Here is a 21,664-nt window from a genome sequence, read left to right as displayed (position 1 = left end):
ATAAGCACTCCTGTGTTCATTGCAGCACTATTCACAATAGCCAAAATGAGGAAACGAGCTAAATGTCTATTGACAAATGGATGGATAAAGAAAATGTGGTATACACATTCAATTGAATACATTGAACCTTAAAAAGGGAGGAAATCCTGCAAAATGTGACAACTTGGATGAACCTTGAGGACATTATGCTAAGTGAAATAAGTCAGTCACAGGAAGACAAATACTGCATGATTCCATTTAGATGAGGTGTTTAAAATAGTGAAATCTATAGAATCAAAGAGCAGCATGGTGATTGTTGTGAGGGACAGAAAATGGAAAATGATGAATCAATGGGTATTAGTTTCAGTGAAGCAAGATGAATGATTTCTCTAGAGATCCGCTGTACAGCACTGTAACTATAGTAAAAAATAATATATTATACACTTAAAAATTTAAGAAGGTAGATTTCATGTCAAATGTTATTTTCCATAATAATAATAATAAATGAGAATAATGGCATGTTTGTACATTAATCCGAATGATTCAGTGGAGAGGAAAAACCTGACGATGCAGGGAAGAGAGAGGCTTGGATACTTGGACCGGTGACCTTGGATGAGCCTGAGGGGAGGGTCTGTCGCATACAAATGAAAAGATTGGCTCTAGATAGGCACAATGATCACTTGCCCATGGTAGCAGAAGGAAAAGCAAGGATTCTGTGCTCTGATTGCTTCAATGTCTCAGTAAAATCTCAAGTAAGCTCATCGGCAGAGAGTAGGATGGAAGAAGTTGCATTAGTGTTTTGAAAGTCAAAGACATTTCTCTATCAAGGGTTTAACTGATTGTTGTTGTCATCGATTATTGCAATGGTTGGCAACTTTTTCTGGAAAGAATCACATATTTTAGGCTTTGTGGTCCCTGTAGTCTTTATTATAACTACTTGATATTACCGTTGTAGTAGAAATCTTCTGTGGACAATATGTAAACTGGAGTTGCCATAGACTATACATAAATTGACAGTTTTCCTCCTCTCTTCTTAAAGACCAGGTTCGAATGCCTTTGCCTCATGGAAGTGTTGGATGATTTTCTTCGGCATAATCAGTCAGGATTCTTTCTGTGGTCCTGGATCCTCTGTTGAGCATCTTTCTTCCACATTCTTCACACTGTACTGTAAGTACTGGAGCTACTTTGCCTTGGTTCAAGAGAGCCGTGTATTAAATTTTCTGGAATTCTCTAAGTCAGTTAATGTACCATCAGTAGCTTGAAATCACGCAAATTGGCAAATCCTACAAATTAAGGTTTCCCTCACTCCAAAGTGCCAGTTATTAAACATCAATTTGCCAGATCACTCACTATAATACATTTGCCTGCATTACCATCCCTTTCGCTAGTACCAATTTCTCAAGAATACTGACCACGTTCAATTAATGTTTCTATCTTCTCCACCTACAGAACTATGGGAATGTTGTCAATGCTGAAAACTGTTAGAGATAATTTTGAGTGTTTTACTTTTTTACCTAATTAAATCATTCAAATCCAGAAAATTTCTTCCAGTTTGATAATCTGTCCAAAAGTCAATAAAATGTACAAACCAATGTGTAAGAGGACTAAAGAAGACATTAGGTGTTTGTGAGATGAACCTCATATTGGATTGGACCTCAGTCTATCACAGTTTTCACTGAATTGACTTTGGTTTCAATCTCCAGTCACTCAACCCACTCTATCACCTTTGGCCTGGACAAGCACTGTGCCTTATATGTGATGGTAAGATTCATAGTTTGTAAGAGCACAGGGTTGGAGCCAGGCTACCTCCTGACAGTGGGCAAGTTATGAAACATGTATGTTCTCATCTGTAGAAGGCAGTAAAAATAGTATATACCTTGTAGAGTTGCTGTATGGATTAAATAAATTAATGCTTGCAATGCACTTAGAGCAATGTCTTAGCGATGTTAGGGCTAGTTCTCATTATTAACCAATCTCACAGGTGTCTCCTCTTGCCTGTCTAAAGATCCATTCTCCCCAAAACATCCGGAGTGACCTTTAAGAAACAGAAATCTAATCGCATTATCTCCTTGCTTGAAAACCACCAATGATTTTTTTAATGCTGGAAATAAAAATCAGTCTCCTTTTCATGGTCCTACTCCTGTCATGATCTGCCCCTGTGGTTCCTTCTTGCTCTCATCTCATGCCAGGCTCACCTGGTTTCACTAAACTTCACCCATATGGTCTCCTTCTGCTCCCTGGGTGTGCCAGCTTTCATCCTGCCCTTGGCCCCTGCTCTTCCCTCTGCCTGGAATAGTTTTCTCCTAGTTCTTCCTGTGATTCCTTTGTGTTATTCAGGTCTTGGTTCAGATATCACCTCTTCATTAGGTCTCTGAACACTCATTCCAAAGGAGCTCAACCCACTCTCATTACACTTTATCTCATCCTCCTCTTTTATGGTCTTTGTATCACTTGTCCACATATGAAATTGTTGTATTAATTTATCTTTTTATTTGCTTGCTTTGTTTTTATTCCAAATGGATATAAACTCTGGAGAGTATGGATATTGTCTGTATTTTTCACTTCTGAATCTCTAGTTCCTAGGTCAGCAGGTCCTCAAAACATTATCGTTGATTCACTAAATGACATAAAGAATGGATATATCTTCTCGTTGCTCTACTTTGGAAACCCAGTTGATCCCTTGTCCTATTTCTGAATGGAATCATTGTCATCCATTGTAGAATCCAGAAAGCTAAGGGTCATCCTTAACTTGTCCTTATCCATCATCCCCCTAATGTACTTCTTACCTTCAGTCCATTCTGCTTCCAAAATTGCACATGAATCCCTCTACTTCTTCCTATCTAGAATCATTGTTATGTATTTGTTTTTCTAACTGATCTTTGTTTCTTTTTCATTCTTTCTTTGTTTCTTTTTGAGATGAAATCTTGCTCTGCTGCCCAGGCTGGAGTGCAGTGGCGTGATCTTAGCTCACTGCAACCTCCACCTCCTGGGTTCAAGCAATTCTCCTGCCTCAGCTTCCCAAGTCACTGGGATTACAGGTGCCCACCACCATGCCCAGCTAATTTTTTGTATTTTTAGTACAGACAAGGTTTCACCATGTTGACCAGGCTGGCCTTGAACTCCTGACCTCAGGTGATCCTCCCTCTCCCAAAGTGCTGGGATTACAAGCATGAGCCACCACGCCCAACCTGGTCATTGTTTCTTATGCTCAGCTTCAATCTCTTTGCTTCACTACAGTTAGATTAAACTTGCCAAATTGCAATCTGATTGTGTCCCTTCATTGCTTAAAACCCAGTAATATGAAAACAGTCACATGGAGTGGGAGACGTTATGAATGCACGATCTAGCCCCATATCTTTCGTGTTCATCAGCAGGTCTGAAGTTGGGAGCAGTTTCTCAAAAGCCAGTGTGTTCCTATGTGAGTTCAGTGATCTCTCTTTGTCTCTATATCAGGACTTTCTCTATACCATGGAGCTGCTCATCACTCAATGTGGCTTCCCTGGGGCAACTCTCACACAATGGAGGATGGCATCCATGGATAGATGTGCCAGCCTCTCCCACCACCCCAGCCTCCCAGGCTTCAGTGGGATTCTTCTTAGACCCTTGAGGCCACTGGAGGCCATGACTAGACATGGTACTTCAGAGGGATGCCATGTAGGCATGTAGGGTTGAGGCCCATTGCCAATAGTCATGACCAACTCAATAACACACTGTTCTTTGTTTTGTTTGATCTTCTTTCCTTATCTCTCTTTTACCTCTTCCTTGCTTGTGCATTCTGAAACTAACTCTTAAATAAATGACCTGTATCCAAGGCCTGTCTTGTATTTCACTCTTGGGAAAACACAAGCTAAGATACATGACTTAAAACATGCCTTGTGATCTGGTCTTTACTTCCCTCTCCAGCTTATTTTCTTCAGTCAACAACCACTTCCTACCCACATCAACCTTGTTTTTTTTTTTTTTTTTTAGGAGTTTTAAAATTTAATCTCAATTGCCACAAGTTAACTGTTTGACTTTTGGCACAAGATCTTTTAAAATCTTAATTTCCTTATCTGAGAAAGAGGATGTTGGAAGAAGATTGTCTTTGAGGTTCTTCCTGGATTTAATTTTATAGTTCTATGGCATCAAGTTTTCTTTTTTTTTTTTTTTTACTAATTTTTTTTTTATTATACTTTAAGTTCTAGGGTACATGTGCATAACGTGCAGGTTTGTTACATATGTATACTTGTGCCATGTTGGTGTGCTGCACCCATCATCTCGTCAGCACCCATCAATTCATCATTTATATCAGGTATAACTCCCAATGCAATCCCTCCCCCCTCCCCCGACTTTGATGAGAATCAACCTTGTTTTGAGGCCACACTAATTTCCTGAGTACATCATGCTCTTTCTTACTTTCTATGTCTTCATGTACTTTTGGCTGCAACCTAAATGCGACCGCAATCCCCCAGTGCATAACCACGTGCCATGTTCCAACAGGTGTTCGATGATTGCTCCTTCAAGTAATTGGAGTCTGAAATTTATTCCTGCTCATGTAATTCCACAGAGAAGTCTTAAACTATTTTAGTTTATTTTTATACAGTGGGTTGTGGGAATATTGCTAAAATTCTGAGAAGATATATAAGCAGAAATACATATAGTAATTTTACAATTCCAAATTTATGTTTTTCTTATTTTTAATGGCCTTTGAGTTAACCAGGTGCAAACAATCTTCTATTTTCATTTGGAAACAATGGAACATCCAGCTGACCAGAGAATAAATTTGTGTGAATTGCATGATTTAAAAAGTGTAAGCCAATATTAGCTGAAAATTTTCTTTTTACAGTAAGTGAAGTTCTTTTTATGGAGGACTGTCAAATGATTACTTTTATTATATCTTTTTTTTTTTTCTGAAAAATGTTCCCTGGAAGTAGCATTTTCTCAGTTCTGAATAAACTTTTAAATTATACCAGCAAGAGCCAAAGTGATGATAGAATTAAACTCATTATGCTTTTATTTTACTCTGATACTCTTAACAAGAGATATAGCTCATTCTGAACATATAATTAGGGCATTTGAGGTAATCTATGCTTTAATAAGATTTGAGATGATAAATGCCAGTTACAACAAACATGTTACTACTCTTTTCACTGTTATTCCTTTTCTCTCTATAGTCACTCACCAAAAACTTGGATTTCTTCTTTCTATATTGTTTTAAATTTTATAAAACCAACAAAAATCCAGAATTCTTATGGACCAGTGATATTTATTGGCCTGAAAACATTTGAAAGAATAGGTGGTCTTCTTGCTGCAGGGTCCAAATCCACTATCAACATGATTTATACGATATATTCAAATATTTCATGTAGAAGTGAATTTCCATTTTCATATTCACATCTTTACAACTTAAATCTGAGTAATTCTCACTTTCTGTTCAGAGCTCAAAGAAATTTTCCACAGTTGCCCATACCACTGCAGCATGCCTGCATTTCCATGCACCGTGTGCTTCTCTCTCACAATCTATTTTAGACATTGGTAATTATGTCTTTAACAGACAATTGTGCACTACGTGACAATGTTTTAGTCAACGATGGACTGCAGGTATGACCGTAGTTGCATAACATTATAATGAAGCTGAAAACTTCCTATTGCCTAGTGACATCTTTTTTTTCCTTTTTTCGTTTACTTTAAGTTCCTGGATACATGAAAATGTCCTACTGCCTAGTGGCATCTTTTTGTTTTTTCTTTTTTCTTTTACTTTAAGTTCTGGGATACATGTGCAGAACGTGTAGGCTTGTTGCATAGGTATACATGTGCCATGGTGGTTTGCTGCACCTATCAACACGTCATCTAGGTTTTAGGCCACACATGCATTAGGTATTTGTCCTAATCTCCCTCCCCTTGGCCCCCACCCCTCAACAGGCCTCGGGGTGTGATGTTCCCTTCCCTGTGTCCATCTATTCTCATTGTTTAACTCCCACTTACAAGTGAGAGCATGCAGTGACTGACATCTTGATGATCCTGACCCTGTGTAGGCCTAGGCTGATGTGTGGCTTTGTCTTCATTTTTAACTAACAAAAATATTTAAGAAGTAAAAAAAAAGATTGATCAAAAACAGAAAAAAGTTTATGGAATAAGGATATAAAGAGAAAATATTTTTTTGTAAAGCTATACAATGCATTTGTGTTGTAAGCTAAGTATTATTACGAAAGAGTCTAAAAGTTTAAAAAATTAAAAAGTGCACAAAGAGGCTATAGTAAGCTAAGGTTAATTTATTATTGAGGAAATAAAAATATTTAAAAATAAGCTTATTTTTACGTACGGTGTTTATAAAGTCTACAGTAGTATGCAGTAAGGTCCTAGGCCTTCACATTCACTCGCCACTCACACACTGACTCACTCAGAGCAACTTCCGTCCTGTAAGCTCCATTCGTGGGAAGTGCTCTATACAGAGGTACCATTTAAAAATCTTTTATATGTGTGAAAGGTATAGATTTTCACTACACCTTTTCTATGCTTAAATGCACAAATTCTTATCTTTGTGTTACAATTGTCTACAGTATTCAGCACAGTAACATGCTGTTCAGATTCCTAACCCAATAGCAACAGGCTCTATCACATAGCCTAGGTATGTAGTAGTCTACACCATCTGGGCTTGTGTAAATATACTCTACGATGCTCCCACAATAACAAAAATCCCTAAGGACACATTTTTCAGAACATATCCCTGTTGCTAAGTGATGCAGAGCGGTTTATCTTCTCCGCTTGACTACAAACAAAATGATGATCCAAATTGAATCTTTTTTTTTTTTTTTTTTAACCATCATATACCTAGCTCTTTAGGACAGCATCTGATACATAGTAGGTACACAAAGATATTTGGAACTTCCTCCAGTATACATCTATATTTTTCCAGCGTACGTAGAACTTTAGTTGATTACATCATTCATTTATATTTTTATGCACTTAAATTTACTCAAACATTCATTTATTCTACAAACTTTTATTGAGCTCCTAGTATGTGCCAGTGGATATTAGGCCATATAGTGGTGCCTTAGAAATAAAAGACAGATTATCTTTTCTTTCAAAAAAAATACAGAGAAATATAAGAAAACTAGCCTGGGAAAAACCACCTGGGAAGCTGCTTGAAATGCAAATACTAGGCTCCTCCCCAGGCCTACTGAGGCAGAGACTCCCAAAACCTCTGTTTTAACAAGCCTCCCTGGGATTCCAAGGCCCACACTGTCATGTGAGAGACGCCTGGTACAGACACAGCTCTACCCCCTTCCCCAGTGCAGACTTCCGCCATTTGAAAGTACTACCAAGTCCAGAGTAAAAACTAACACAGTTGTAGTTCTGAGGTGCAGGATTCAGTCCCGCAGCTGCATAGCTCAGAGTGGTGCCTTCTTAGATCACTAGCTGACCCCTTTAGGGAAAGCCTGTGCCAGAATAATCCTCCAAGCATTGTTCTGACCTTCTCCTGGCTTCCTGTGGTTTTCCTCTATTTTGTGTCTCCAAAGTCTCATAGATGAACCTACTTAAATTATATGGTATATAGACTTAATTAATGGTAAGGAAAGTAGAATTCACTAGTTTAAAGGGAAAGCAATAGGAATGAATTTAGTATATATTTTCAGCAAGAAGCATGGTGGTGATAAGTCAGAGACATCAGTCTGAACATATTAAAGGCCATTCTTTTACTCTGTCAATTTCATGGCTATTGACTCTAACTTTAATGCATAGTATCTTGAAAATATGTGACTATAATCAAAATGGAAACAAATGAATCTACATACATCAACATAGATCCTTATTTCCTGAAATATACGGCACCTACATATACTTACACACACATACGCACACACACATGCACACACACATACACACGTACACATACCCTGCACCCAAGCACACAGCTATTTTTCTTTAGTATGCGGTGTTCTTTCACAAATATATTAATGAGCTATTTTTAATGTTTTAAAAATGGTTTGCTTTGTAATGGGTGGCCTAAAAATCTTAGTATCACTACTCTGGAAATTCTGACTTTTTCCTTATTGCTCAATTGTGGTTTTCCAGAGAGGAAAGTCTTGTTATTTGCCAACATAAAGCAAATAAATTTATCTTATTGTTTGTTCTATTTTGTACACCTTCTCAAAAACACCTTTGATAGCAGTGCAAATGCTTTTTGAAAATTAAAATAGTAAAAGTACCACAAGGGCTTCAATTAAAAACATCTTGCTTTGCCCTATGTGAGCTCTTTTCTATTTATCAGGATGTTATTTAAAGTTGGAAAATTAATGTAAATGCTCTCTGGAGAACATAAGTGCTTCCATGTAGCTAGGTGGAATTTCCTAGGAAATTCCAGAGACTATCAATCTATCAATCTGTCATTCAACAAATGTTTCAGAAATGCCAACTGCATGAAAGATGCAGCTTTAGATTCTAGGTGCAATTGGAAGTGACACTTAAATTAAATGGAAAAATACACATGCAGAGTTAAGTTACAGTGTTAATATCAATGATCATTCCTTTCTGTATAACTTTTTTGTAAGTTTTTAAAATTAAAATTGAGTTATCTGACAAAACTGTAAATATTTGAGGTGTGCAATTTCATGATTTGATGGATATATGTATAATCACCATAATGAAGCTCATAATATATCCATTACCTCAGATAGTTTTCTTTCTTTCTTCCTTTTTTTTTAATGAGGAGGTGGTGAGAATACTTAAGATACATCCTCTTAGCACATTTCAAGTTATATAGCTTACTTAAATTATATTCTTTCAACCTATAAGGCAGGAAGGGAAATAATTATGATCCCCGTTTCAAATAGTGAAACAGAGGCTGAGGTTTGCAGACATCAAGTGCCTTATACAAGGTCATGCATCCTTATGCTAAGTGCCAAAGTCGTAATGAAGACTAGCTCTTTGGACTCCTAATACAAGACTTGTTTATGATTTCCTGTTGCCCCTTTAAAAAACAACACAACAAAACCCCGTCTCTACTAAAAACACAAAGACTAGCCGGGCGTGGTGGCAGGCGCCTGTAGTCCCAGCCACTCGGGAGGCTGAGGCGGGAGAATGGCGTGAACGCAGGAGGCAGAGCTTGCAGTGAGGCTGAGATTGCGCCATCGCACTCCAGCCTGGGCGACAGAGCAAGACTCCATCTCAAAAAAAAAAAAAAACCCAAAACAACAATAACTAAATAAAGGTGCATGATAAATATGATAAATGATGAATACAGTTATATCAGAAAAATGCTTTTTTTTTTTTTTTTGTGGCAGTGATGATTGGGAATTCCCTCCCTCTATGAAAAATGCTTTTTGTGTGTGTGTGTGTGTGGCAGTGATGATTGGGAATTCGCTCCCTCTATGAAGGAGAGAGTGATGCATTGGGTTTTGGGCCAATTTATCTAAAAGTGAAAGAGCCTGGTCTTGGGGAAATGCTCTCACCAGTGGTGGAAGGAGGAAATGCACATGTGAGGCCCGCAGTGGATCAGTGGTCTGCCATGATTGAAGGTGCCTTTGGACTTGGATGGGCATCCTGACATTGTCTAGTCCTGACTGTTCATTTCTCAAGCTTCTTGTTAGCTGCCAAGGTCTAGCAGGGTGAGAGCTAGCAGGCTACATTAATGTCAATGAAGTCCAGTCAGTTCGAGACAGCTTTGTTTTTCTACAATTAAAACAATGAGGCAATGACTCTCCGTCATGATCTTTTGGGTCTATTTCCCCTGGATACTAAGTAATGGTGGTTCTAATTCTTTTAAAACAGACTATAATTTTTTTTTTTTTTTTCTCACGTGAGGTCACATACACAAATGCTTGTGGTTTTGGTCCACATGCATTTTATATGACTCTGAAGTATAGCGTTATTGGTGAACATAAAAGCAATCAGACTTTATTACCATTCAAGAGTGACGCTAGAAAGAGCGTCCATGAATAATGCCCTGGACTCCTGGAAAGCTCGGTGTATCATGCCTTCTTTTTTTTTTTTTTTTTTTTTAAGAGCACTGGGCCTTAGACAGTAGATGGCAGTGTGAGATGGGAAATTTAAGTCTTGGCAGCGATATGCTTGAAACCAGCCCAGTAAAAATGGCTTTTTGACTTGGAAGCATTTATGAAATGAACTTTGAGTCGGAGTTTTGTCTGACAGCCAGGATTCCACCCTGCGAGGTGCTGGCAACCCACAGGTGAGGCTGTGTAAGTGCTTTGTTTGAACCGAGGCTGTTGCACTGCTCGGAAGCAAGGTGGGGAGCATTTGAACAAAATCATTGTCACAGAGCCAAGCAAACTGCCACTCAGCTCTCTTGGCACTCCTGTTCCCCCTGGCAAAGTTAGAGCCTCTCCCCTTTGCCTTTCTGGGAAATTCATTGTGTTTAAATCTAATAAGTAGAAGCTTTGATATATCCAAAATGTTGATGCTGCTTCAGATTTTAACTTAATCTTCATTTTCCTTTCTATCCTAAACCCCTTAAAAGTCTGAAGCAGAGAGTGAAGGGGTTTCCAAACTGAAAAGCAAATTAGATTATTCATGGGAGAATTGCTCAGTCAATCTGAAAGCACACTATTCCCCATGGCTTATCAAACGATGGATTCTATTTAGAATCTTTAAGAAATCATGGAAAATAGGACAGTGTTGAAGCTGGTTTGGGTATCTCTTCAATTAAAGACTCTTGGCAGTGGCAGGATTTGGTATCTATAGTGACCTGGTAAACCTGTATCCCTCTGGAACACCTTATTACACGCAGGTGTATTTTAAGCACAGAATAAGTAGCATAAAACCTTTGTTTTACACAATATTTTATTTCATAGAGAAGAGGTTAGAGGATCCTTGCTGAGCATGCAATCATTGAAGAATCAGAATAGGGTGCATAATGAGTGTATCCTAAGGTTGGTAATATTCTGCTTCTTGAACCTATCTGAAAACTACATTCCCTTAATTTTAGGTGCAATTTCTAGACTAGTTAAATCTCAGCTCTTATGTGATATAATATATATTACTTAACCCTGTCTAAGATCTTGTTTTCCCAACTGTAGAATGAGACTAATAAAAGTACTTGCTTCGGCCAGGCGCGGTGGCTCAAGCCTGTAATCCCAGCACTTTGGGAGGCCAAGACGGGCGGATCATGAGGTCAGGAGATCGAGACCATCCAGGCTAACATGGTGAAACCCCGTCTCTACTAAAAATACAAAAACTAGCTGGGCGAGGTGGCGGGCGCCTGTAGTCCCAGCTACTCGGGAGGCTGAGGCAGGAGAATGGCCGGTAAACCCGGGAGGCGGAGCTTGCAGTGAGCTGAGATCTGGCCACTGCACTCCAGTCCGGGCGACAGAGCGAGACTCCACCTCAAAAAAAAAAAAAAAAGTACTTGCTTCGTAGAGGCTGTTATACCATAAGTATTACCAATACAATACAGCTTACTATACAACAAATATTAGCCATTATTATTACATATATGTTGACGAGTGCTGTCCCGACCTGCAGGACAGTCGAACAGACCCTGGAAGGGGGAGTGGGAATGGAGGAGACAAGAAAACACGAGAAATGGAGACAAGACAAATAGTCTGATCAAGTCTCGTTTAATGGTGGCAGTGCAATGCCTTATATAGGCTGGCAGAGGAAGAGGTTGGGCCAGGGCGGTGACGGGCAGCCGGATATTCTCAAATTACAATTGCGCATGCGCCGTGGGTTTGTAATTTTGCCGGGCGCGAGATCGCGCCTGCGCCCTAGGCTGCATATCTTCCTGGGCGCGAAAATGTTTGCGCGCGCGCGCGCGGGAAAGGCTTGCGCGCGCGCGCGGGAAAGGTTTAGGCGCTCGCGGGAAGGGTTTAGGCGCGCGCGGGAAAAACTTTAGGCGCGCGCGGGAAAGGTTTGTAATAAAGAACCCGGAAATGTGCCATCTTGTCTCCGCTTTGCGGAGATCAAGCAACGGAGGTCAGCTAATTCCGGGCCTCATGGCTCCGGACAGAGTGTAGGCATATTTTCAAACAAAATTACTTTTTCTCCACTTCCCAAAATAATTCCAGATAGTGAACACTGGTAATACTCTAAGTCAAACAAAATTAAGTAGATAAGTCTGCTCAAAATATACTGTGTACACAATTAAGTGCAGGAAAATTTAAGACTACCTATAAAAACACTCATTTTCATCAATGTGCTTCAGAGGAGAAGAATAGAATGTTACACAAGCCTCCACACACATACTGTGTATGCGCATGCACATGCCCGTATATTTTAATTCATTACTTAAAAGAGTGCTTTGGTTAACCAGGTGTGGAGACACATTTTCAGGACAAGAGAAATAGAAACATGAGAATAAAGTATTGCCAGAAGTCACTTTCACCTCTTCTTTTTAACAGAGTTTCTGTTTATCAAGTGAGATTGGGGTCAGAGCTTGAAGGGGTAGAGTAGGCATTAAAAACGGTCATAGGCATAATCCCAGCACTTTGGGAGGCTGAGGTGGGGGGATCACTTGAGGTCAGGAGTTTGAGACCAGCCTGGCCAACATGGTGAAACCCCATCTCTACCAAAAATACAAAAGTAAGCCTGGCATGGTGGCAGGTGCCTGTAATCCCAGCTACCCAGGAGGCTGAGGCAGCAGAATGGCTTGAAACTGGGAGGCAGAGGTTGCAATGAGCCGAGATTGCACCACTGCATACCAGCCTGGGTGACAGAAAACAACAACAACAACAACAACAGCAACAAAAAGGTCATAACCATCCTAAAACTGGAAGCTTCTTTTGAGAGATAAGTACCTAAGTTAATCTGGAGGAAAAGTAAGTTCAGAGTGATTGAGTTAGTGAATTATGGTTAAGTATCAAGAAGTTACTTCCCAACTCCACTACTTTTCACTTTCTTACATGTTCCTCAAGTTGTTTTTTCATTTCATTTTTTTGTTTGTTTGTTTAATTAACTTTACTAAGGCAATGTGTCTGGGTTCTTTCCCTGGCTCGTCCAAGTTTTGAGATCTTGGCAAAATTGCTGAATGTCTCTGTGTCCTCACCTATAATAATAAGGAATAATAACACCCCAGCTTGTTGTGATATGAGATAAGCAGATACATGTAACACCCACCACCTCAGTGTGGGGCGTAAGGTAAGTTCTCATCCCATAAAAGCCAGAGATAAAAAGGATCATTTGACTTGGCATTTATAGAACTAGAAAACTACATTATGTTGGAAAGAAGCTCAGAGTTACGCAATACCCCTTATTTTATAGATGAGGAAACGAATGTCTAGAAAGGTTAAGTAAAGATTGCTAACACTGCTTGCATTAGTCAGGATTCTTCAGAGTAACAGAACCAATAGTACTTATTTATTTGTTTGTTTATTTAATCCTTCATTTATTCATTACAAGGAATTGGCTCCTATGATTGTGGGGGCTCAGACATCCCAAAATCTGTAGCCAGCAAGCAGGAGACCCAGGAGAGCCAGTGATGTAGCTCCAGTCTGAAGATTGTCCAGCCTGAGACTCAGAAGGAGCCAATGTTTCAGTTTGGATCTGAAGGCAGGAAAAGACTGGTGTACCAGCTCATGGCAGTCAGGCAGGAGCAGTTCCTCTTACTAGCAGGAGAGTTGGCCTTTTTGTTTGATTCTGGCCTTCAACTGATTGGTTCAGACTCACCCACATTAAGGAGGGCAACAGTCTGCTTTTACTTGGTCTCCTGATTAAAACATTAATCTCATCCAAAAATACTTTCACAGACGCACTTGGAATAATATTCGACCAAATATCTTGGCACCCTTGGTCCAGTCAAGTTTACAGTATTAACTGTCACACTCTTATAAAGACTTATAAATTAGTTTATGCCTAATTTTAAGCTTCTAATACAATCAACTCAAAGGAAATGTAACAGAGCTCTAGTGGCCCCATTTGCTAAAGTATAACATTAGTGTTTTATTCCAAACAAGTTTAGGCTTTTCTCTTTGCTAAGATAAATTCACATTTTTAAGCTTTGAAAATGCCATATATATAATTTTTGTTTGTTTGTTTGTTTTGAGACAGGGTCTCACTCCTGCTCAGGCTGGAGTACAGTGGTGTGACCATGGTTCACTGCAGGTTTGACCTCCCGGGCTCAAGCTGTTCTCCTGCCTCAGCCTCCTGAGTAGCTGGGACTACAGTCTCATGCCACCAAACACTACTAATTTTTGTATTTTTAGTAGAGACGGGATTTCCCTGTGTTGCCTAGGGTGGTCTTGAACTCCTGGGCTCAAGTGATCCACCCACCTCAGTCTCCCCAAGTGCTGGGATCACAGGCGTGAACCACTGTGCCCAGCCAAAAATGCTATTTTGTTAATAGCTTCTTAGAGTTTTTGCTTTTTGTTATGTGGCCTTGAAGCAGAGCAGATCCATGTGTATAGAGACCAGTCACAGACACATTATAGAGGTTGCCCTGAAACTTCATTTGTAACTTTCTGGCATTCGCTTTCTCTTTCACATGATGTAAGGAGACAGCAGCATGTTGTCTTTTTTCCCTGACAGAGGGAAATCTAGGAATCAGTTATCTGCCTTCAGAGAAGTCTGGGATGAGAGTACAAGGAAACGATGAATCTCACCACTTTGAGAGCCCTTTTACCAGGAGGAAATGAATGAAAAAGAGTATGAGTTCAGATCAGCCTGGGAACTAAAGCCATGGCCATGCCTGGGAGAAAGGAACTTAAGGGGAAGACAAAAATCAGTGGGGAAGTATACACTCTATTATTAACAAAAATCAGATGATCAATTTGTATTTATTATAGGACTAGAGTGTACAGAACTGAGTGGCCTTCGAGGCAGCTCAGGGCATTGAACTCTTCCCTTGATTCTCTTGGGTAAAGACATTCAGTGCCACATCACCAGTATGTGATGATTGCACTTGGCAAGGGTGGTGGCCGAGGTCCACACTGAATTTACTGAAAACTGTCTCTTCTTTTCCTTCTCAACTACTGTGGTTATTAGGCTATAGTCTTTCAGTACCTTTACACTTTATGAATTGTTAATTATTCTTGTTTTTTTCTGTTACCATTTCTTTTTATTATTATTATTATTATACTTTAAGTTCTAGGGTACATGTGCATAACGTGCAGGTTTGTCACGTATGTATGTTTGTGCCATGTTGGTGTGCTGCACCCATCAACTCGTCAGCACTCATCAACTCGTCATTTACATCAGGTATAACTCCGATAATAAAATGAATTATAAGTTTAAAATAATACATTTCTTGGCATTCTTGAGGTTTGATCACGTTTTTGCTTAATTTGAAGAGTTATTGCTACAAAGAATATTATCAATGAAAATTTATCTAACATGTTTAAATGCTTTTAACTGATGATCGATATTTATTTTAATGTATTGAAAGTATTTGAGTGTTCTGTTTGCTATTTACTTTATTTCTTATCATTGCTAATTTGAATGATATTTATTATTTTGGGGGACCTCATAAGCAATATGCAATTAATACTTGAATTTATTTTAAAAATTAACTGAGTATCTCCTTAGATTGCATTGCCAAAACACTTTAGAATAAATCTTGGAAATGTCTTAAGTACTTTTTAGTTGGAATTATTTAAACTGAAGTAATGATAAGGGTAATACTATTGTTAATGATCCTTATAAAATTCATTTTTATTTTGTTTACCAATTCCATTTTGGTTCTTAAATTAATGTTTTCAATTGCATATATGCACATAAAATCAGTTAGTTGGACACTATAATCAAATGGTAGACTCAAGAAATTATATAAACATTTATTAAAATAATCTTATATTTATATTATTTTATAATTTTCAACATGATTTCATTAATTATCCTTTCATGAATATTATTGTGTACTTACAACAAGAGGCTCATGTTTTTCGAACTCTATACTTACAACACTGATTATGACATTGCTTCTGCCTTTAAAAAACTTATATTACACTACTGTAGACAGATAAGTGAAGAATTATTGATCTTGGAAGACTAGTATTACAAGAGAGGCATAAATAAAATATTTTAGAAGCAGAGGATGAAGCTACAAACTGTTTTGAGGGAAATAGGGATGAGTCAAGGAAGACTGTGAAGACAATTTAGGATTTTGAGCCACATTAGAAAAGATGAGGCATTGCCTAGGAGGAGAAACTGAGTGAGGGAATTTTAGGGAAATGGACAAGCAAGGATGTAGTGTCTGCTTGCACAGAGGGTGTTGGGGAAAAAAAAAAAAAAGTTAACATTTGGAAACAAAAGGAGAAGGTCAACATTTAAATCTAGAAAAAAAGAGAAAAGATCAGAGCCACATATTGGAGAGCCTTACAAATTATTCTAGGTATGTCTACCTTTTCCTAGGAAGGCCAGTGAAGGTTTAAACCTCACTTATCATACAGCTACTTTAAGATGCAGAAAATGCAAATGATCTCAAGTTTATGAGATGTCATCCACTAAAAAATATTAACCAAGTGCTAGCCTTCTAGTTTCCAACCCTGTGCAGTTCAATACCTTGCAAGTAATTCTGGGTCTACTTCAACCAGTTTTCCAGTGAATCCAGTAACAAATGAAACATAAGTTGCAAGGGGTCAGAGTTTTGTCTACTGTGTTTACTGCAGAATCCCCAATACCCAAAACAGCACCTAGTGCCAAATTGGTAGAACCAATAAATAGAAAATATTTATTGAATGATTATGAAGTGTCAGTTACTCTTTTAAATACCATTACTTGGATTAAAGGATTAAAACCACTATTAGATAATTGTGTTCCACTTTTGGTACATTATTTTACAAATTATTGCTGGACAAGCAAATAATAACATGATATTAAAGGTTCCGGAGAATATCATCAAATGTGGCCTAAAATGACACATCTTGTTGAGGAGATTTAGTTAGAGGAGACTTATCTTCAAATATTGGAAAATCTATCATGTAAAAGAAGTAGATCTATTTTGAAGAATAATCTCTGGAGAGTTTGCTTAGAGTCAATGTGTGGGTGCTATAAGAGTTATATTTTGTTTTAATATGTGAAATACTTTTTTGACAATTTGATTTAACTAATAACAGAAAAAGTTAATTTGGGATAAAATAAGCTTCAGCTTACTCATGATATTCCAACAAGAGCTGGAGGGCCATGGGTTCTATAGAATAGAATATAGAGCTATAGGATATACAAGGTTCTGTGAGTCTAGTAGAAGTTGGTAGACCAATTGGATTATTTTGATTCAAGTGAAGAGTGTACTGGTCTCTTAACATGTATGTTTGAAAGTAGTTGGCCTGTTTCAAATCAGTTTGGAACATCAATTAAAGGGGGGGAAAAAGGCTCTTTGGCCTTTTCTCAATGTCCTTTCCAAACCAAAGCAGATTATTCATAGTTTCCTTTAATGTCTGTTTATGAGGAATGACTCAGGGGAAGTTTTTCTTTAATTCAAAACAAGCAGATTGTTTACATGATGAATGGATGGTTAATACTTGTATGTTTCCTGAGAGTGTTTACTGCCCATCAGGTGTTGTTTTACCTGAACTTCTGATGACTCAAGAGATGGGACAGACTCAGACCATGAACTTGGACTACTGAATTTCAGCTTGCTCTGTGGCTGATTATGAATTTGCTGAAATTTTTTTTTTTACAACGCCTTACAAGCAACTGATAGTTTAGCAAACTGTTAAATTGCAGATGGACTCCAGTGGCTTGGGATACTGGTAATGGCATTGTTACATTTCTGTATCTGGAGCTCCTCTTGTAGAAGGCTCTGAAGAACAGGGACACATAAATTTTCTGAGGATATATGTGGACTAGGGGTTATGAAGCGTCATGCTTGGAGAAAACTTTCTTTCTTTCTATTTCCTGTTTTCTCATTTGAGGAAACCTTAATGGCCACTGCTAGTCTGCTCCCATTATTGGCCAAAAGGAAAAGAAGCCAGGGAAACTGATGTTATTAAAGAATGTGGACACCTCAGAGATGGTGACGCTTGACTCTCTTCCGTTCTTCTCCATCTGCACTGTTGGATGTAGAACTCAGGATTCCCTGAGCAGACTCCAGATCAAATGCTGGTAGTGATTTTCTTTCTCTTGTGGTAGAGGGTGAGAGCTCAACAGTTACACAATCAGAGAGATGGATTGGCCTCATAGTTTAAAGCTGACTTACAGAAGGTTCCATCTTCTTCAGTACTCTAGGGGAACTTCTGTTAGATCGTTGTTCATGGATTTCTTGACATGAAAACTCAATTTTTATGTAAAGAAATTGTAGATTCTTAATGTCTTCCCTCTGAAGTTCCAATCAGGATATACAGAGGAAAAATAGACCTTTGATTTTTAAGATTAAAAAAACATAAAGAACACATCTATTTAGATTAATATGTTTCATGTTTAATACCAGAAATTATAAGCTGCTTTGTCATTAAAGCAATGGGTTTATGGCGGGGTGATTGCATTGAAGGTTTATGGGTGGAGTTGTGAAAAAACTTACAATGCGCAGGTAAATTAGAAAATCAGCAATCTTTTAAAGGATATAGTTTTCCTGAATAGTATTTCTACAAATATGATATTCACTCCTTGGTTCCTACAAATTATCTGCATCATTTTTTAGATGTCAAATGAGTATTTGGAGGCCTAATGCTTGAGTTTTTATTCCAGAAGTGACTTGTAATAGGTTTCCCATCTTCCTTTCGGGTGAAGGGGACACTCTTTCGTGAGTATAGTTTCTCTAAAGTTCAAATTTGTTTGTGGATGTTGTAGTGGCTAGAGAAGCGGACATGGATCAGTACATAGAGGCCCCATAGAGGCCCTAATGTCCTCTCTGCCACTAAAGTCACTGTGATAGGACATAAATCATTGCCTCTCCAAGCTGGTTTTTTTCATCAGTCAAAATTTAAAGTGGACCTCGATGGCTCTTAATCTCTCTGCAAACTCTAACATAAATGTTTTTATATTGACAATATTTTTTCATAAGGCAAGAAAGCCACTCCTTGAGAATAAAGTATATTATATGGCATTTAAAAAAAGAGTGAAAGAATGTGCCTATACCTAGGTAAAATTTCAAGCAAATGATGCCTTTCCAAGTAGCAAAGTAATAACAAAATAGTCCATCTCTGGAAATACATTTTCATGGGATCTTTTCAGTTTATTTTGTGGATTTTTAATAAATACCTTTTTAGGAAAACATAATGGTAAAGGAATTGGAGAAAAGCTAATGTTTCAGGACATGTTATTTGTCAAAATTATGATTGAGACATGACAGTTTCCTAACATTTTCTCCTTTAGTTTCTTTTAGAGAGTTTTTATTTGCTAGTTTATTTTAGGTTTATTCTCCAAGATTGTTGATCCCAGAGAGGAAAAAATGAAAAGGAATAGATAACTATCTAGACAAAATCTCCCCCTTGCCCTCTTAAATGTTATAATAATTTCTCATATACTCTAACTTTTTCAAATATGCCTTTGGTTTTTATACCCATGGTCTATCCTGAACCTCTTATTTTTTCCCCACTCTGACACTGAAGGCCTCATCTCTTACTAGTGGACACAGAGTCCCTCTTGCTTACTCTTGGAAAAAGCTACAGTGCAAGGGTTTAAGCAAACACATGTATTAGGCTGTGTATAGTTTGGCCTGGGAAGTAACTAACAAGCTCAGGCCTCCCACAGTTTTCCCTGGGAACCTTTACTGAACTTCCTCTGTGGCTTTGTTTCCTCTTCAATTAAGTCAGGCTCTTTCTATTCCCAACTGCCCTGCTCTTCTTTGGTAGTAAATTGTCATTCAGGTGCATGTTCTCATTTGCAAAACCAGAGGGTCACTTGTATGTAGTGATATGTTTGAGTCACCTGGCATTCTGTCGTCATTATCTCATGTTGGCATTAACGTCCCTTTTCTCTGCCTTAACTCTCCTTAATTTACTCAGAGTCCAAATTCCTGCTCACTGCATCTGTTTTCACTACTTGGAAAAGAACAAAGTGCTAGTTCTGATCCCCATAGGGGTCAATTACCTTCCCGGTGCTCACCATCACATATTTCATCTCCAATCCAAGCTGCCATTGAACAACGTGGGTTGTTCAAGTCACAGTTAAGGGAGGAACGAAGGGTAGACTGGAGTGAGAGAGAAGGCAAATATTTTGAATAGATTTGTACAAATCCATCAGTGCACCTGGAAAAACTGCATAGCAGAATAGACAGAGCAGAGGTGTTAGAATTAGAAACTAGCCTTCACATCTAGCCTTCGTGGCATCTTCACTGTTTGTCTTTAGGAAGTTGCATAACCTCTATAAACCCAATTTTTTAATATATACAATGTAGACAATGATGACTATCTTATTGGATTGTTGTAAGGAAAAAAGATAATAGATAATATATTCAAAGTGCCTGGCACTTGAGAGAGAAAAGCCCTAAATAAATCATAGTGATTAGTTTCACTAATACTGAAATAGCACAGCCCTGAATATAACTTGACAATTATTCATTGAACGACACCTAGTTACTCTAGTCTGTGTATTAGAGTTGATAGAGTGTATAAAAGAGGTATAAATTGCAACTTTTTTTTTTTACCGTTACCTCATCTTCAGCTTTGCCTACTGAATAATATCTAATACTTTAGCAAGATATTCAAAGTTCTTTCAACTTGTCCTCAGCCAATTTTTTTTTCAAACTTCCATTTTTTCCCTTTGCTTCCACAGTCTGCCTTCTTGCCAAACCAGGGGGCTCTCAACCGTAAAACTCCCTGAGTTTCCTTCGGCTGAAGACACCACAATGAGGCAAATCCTACTCATTTAAAGATCTAACCTAAATGTGACTTTCCATGTGGAGTCTTTCTTGATCCGGCCTTCTACCCCACCCTCACAGGAAGGGTGATTTATATAAAACACAGCATGGAAAGCCCTTAATATGTCTTGCTCCCCTGCTTTTATCTCCCTTACCTTACTTGTCTATCTTATCTGTCAATGTTGTAAGTTTCAGCTAGCAAGACTTCTTCTTCTTCTTTCGTCTTTCTTCTTCCTTCTTTGTTCTTTGTTCTTTGTTCTTTCTTCTTTCTCCTCCTTCTCCTTCTCCTTCTCCTTCTTTTTTGGAAACGCAGTCTCGCTCCGTTGCCCAGGCTGCAGGATGGAGAACAGTGGCGCCATCTCGGCTCACTGCAAGCTCCACCTCCCGGGTTCAAGCCATTCTCCTGCCTCAGCCTCTTGCATAGCTGGGACTACAGGCGCCCGCCGCCACGGCTAATTTTTGTATTTTTACTAGAGACGGGATTTCTCCATGTTGGTCAGGCTGATCTCCAACTCCTGATCTCGTGATCCGCCCACCTCGGCCTCCCAAAGTGCTGGGATTACAGGCGTGAACTACCGCGCCCGGCCGGCCTCTCCTTCTTTAGCAGAGGGAGTAAGAAGAGAATTGGAGCTCCGCTGCTTATCAGCTGCGTGTCCAGGACAAGTCGGGAATCTGTTTTTACATCTGTAAATGGGGGTTGTCAATAACTTGTGGAACTGAGCAGATGTGTATAAAGCACCTGGCACATAATGGGAGATTGCTTTTTAAATATGATAGTGGCACTTCTACCTGGATTTATACATGGTTGTGGAAGTGACTGTCACTAGATTTGAGTTCATCAAGGCCAGGGACAACCCTCAAGTATCACTGGAACTCCATTACGATCACAATGCCTAATAACTATTGATTAAATGCACACATGCCTTCATGTCTTTCCTTCTTTTCTCCAGAAATACTGCCCCTTGGCAGGCTCTCATGCACTGAGGTGGCTCCAGCTAATGTCTAGGTGTCTGTGTGCCT

The 21,664-nt window shown here is 38.7% G+C and overlaps 1 long non-coding RNA gene across 1 annotated transcript in view; it reads left to right on the top strand.

Moving 5' to 3' along the window:
* LOC115896895 overlaps positions 1–21,664 on the top strand; it is a 308,577-nt gene that overhangs the window by 276,079 nt on the left and 10,834 nt on the right. Inside the window, exon 4 of the long non-coding RNA XR_004056812.1 lies at positions 1,019–1,146. This is a non-coding gene — a long non-coding RNA (uncharacterized LOC115896895). The remainder of the gene's footprint in view (positions 1–1,018; positions 1,147–21,664) is intronic.

Source organism: Rhinopithecus roxellana, chromosome 4, assembly GCF_007565055.1.
Source record: "Rhinopithecus roxellana isolate Shanxi Qingling chromosome 4, ASM756505v1, whole genome shotgun sequence".
Classification (NCBI taxonomy): domain Eukaryota; kingdom Metazoa; phylum Chordata; class Mammalia; order Primates; family Cercopithecidae; genus Rhinopithecus; species Rhinopithecus roxellana.
Note: the sequence above shows the minus strand (reverse complement) of the source record. Positions and strands in the feature narration are given on the sequence as shown.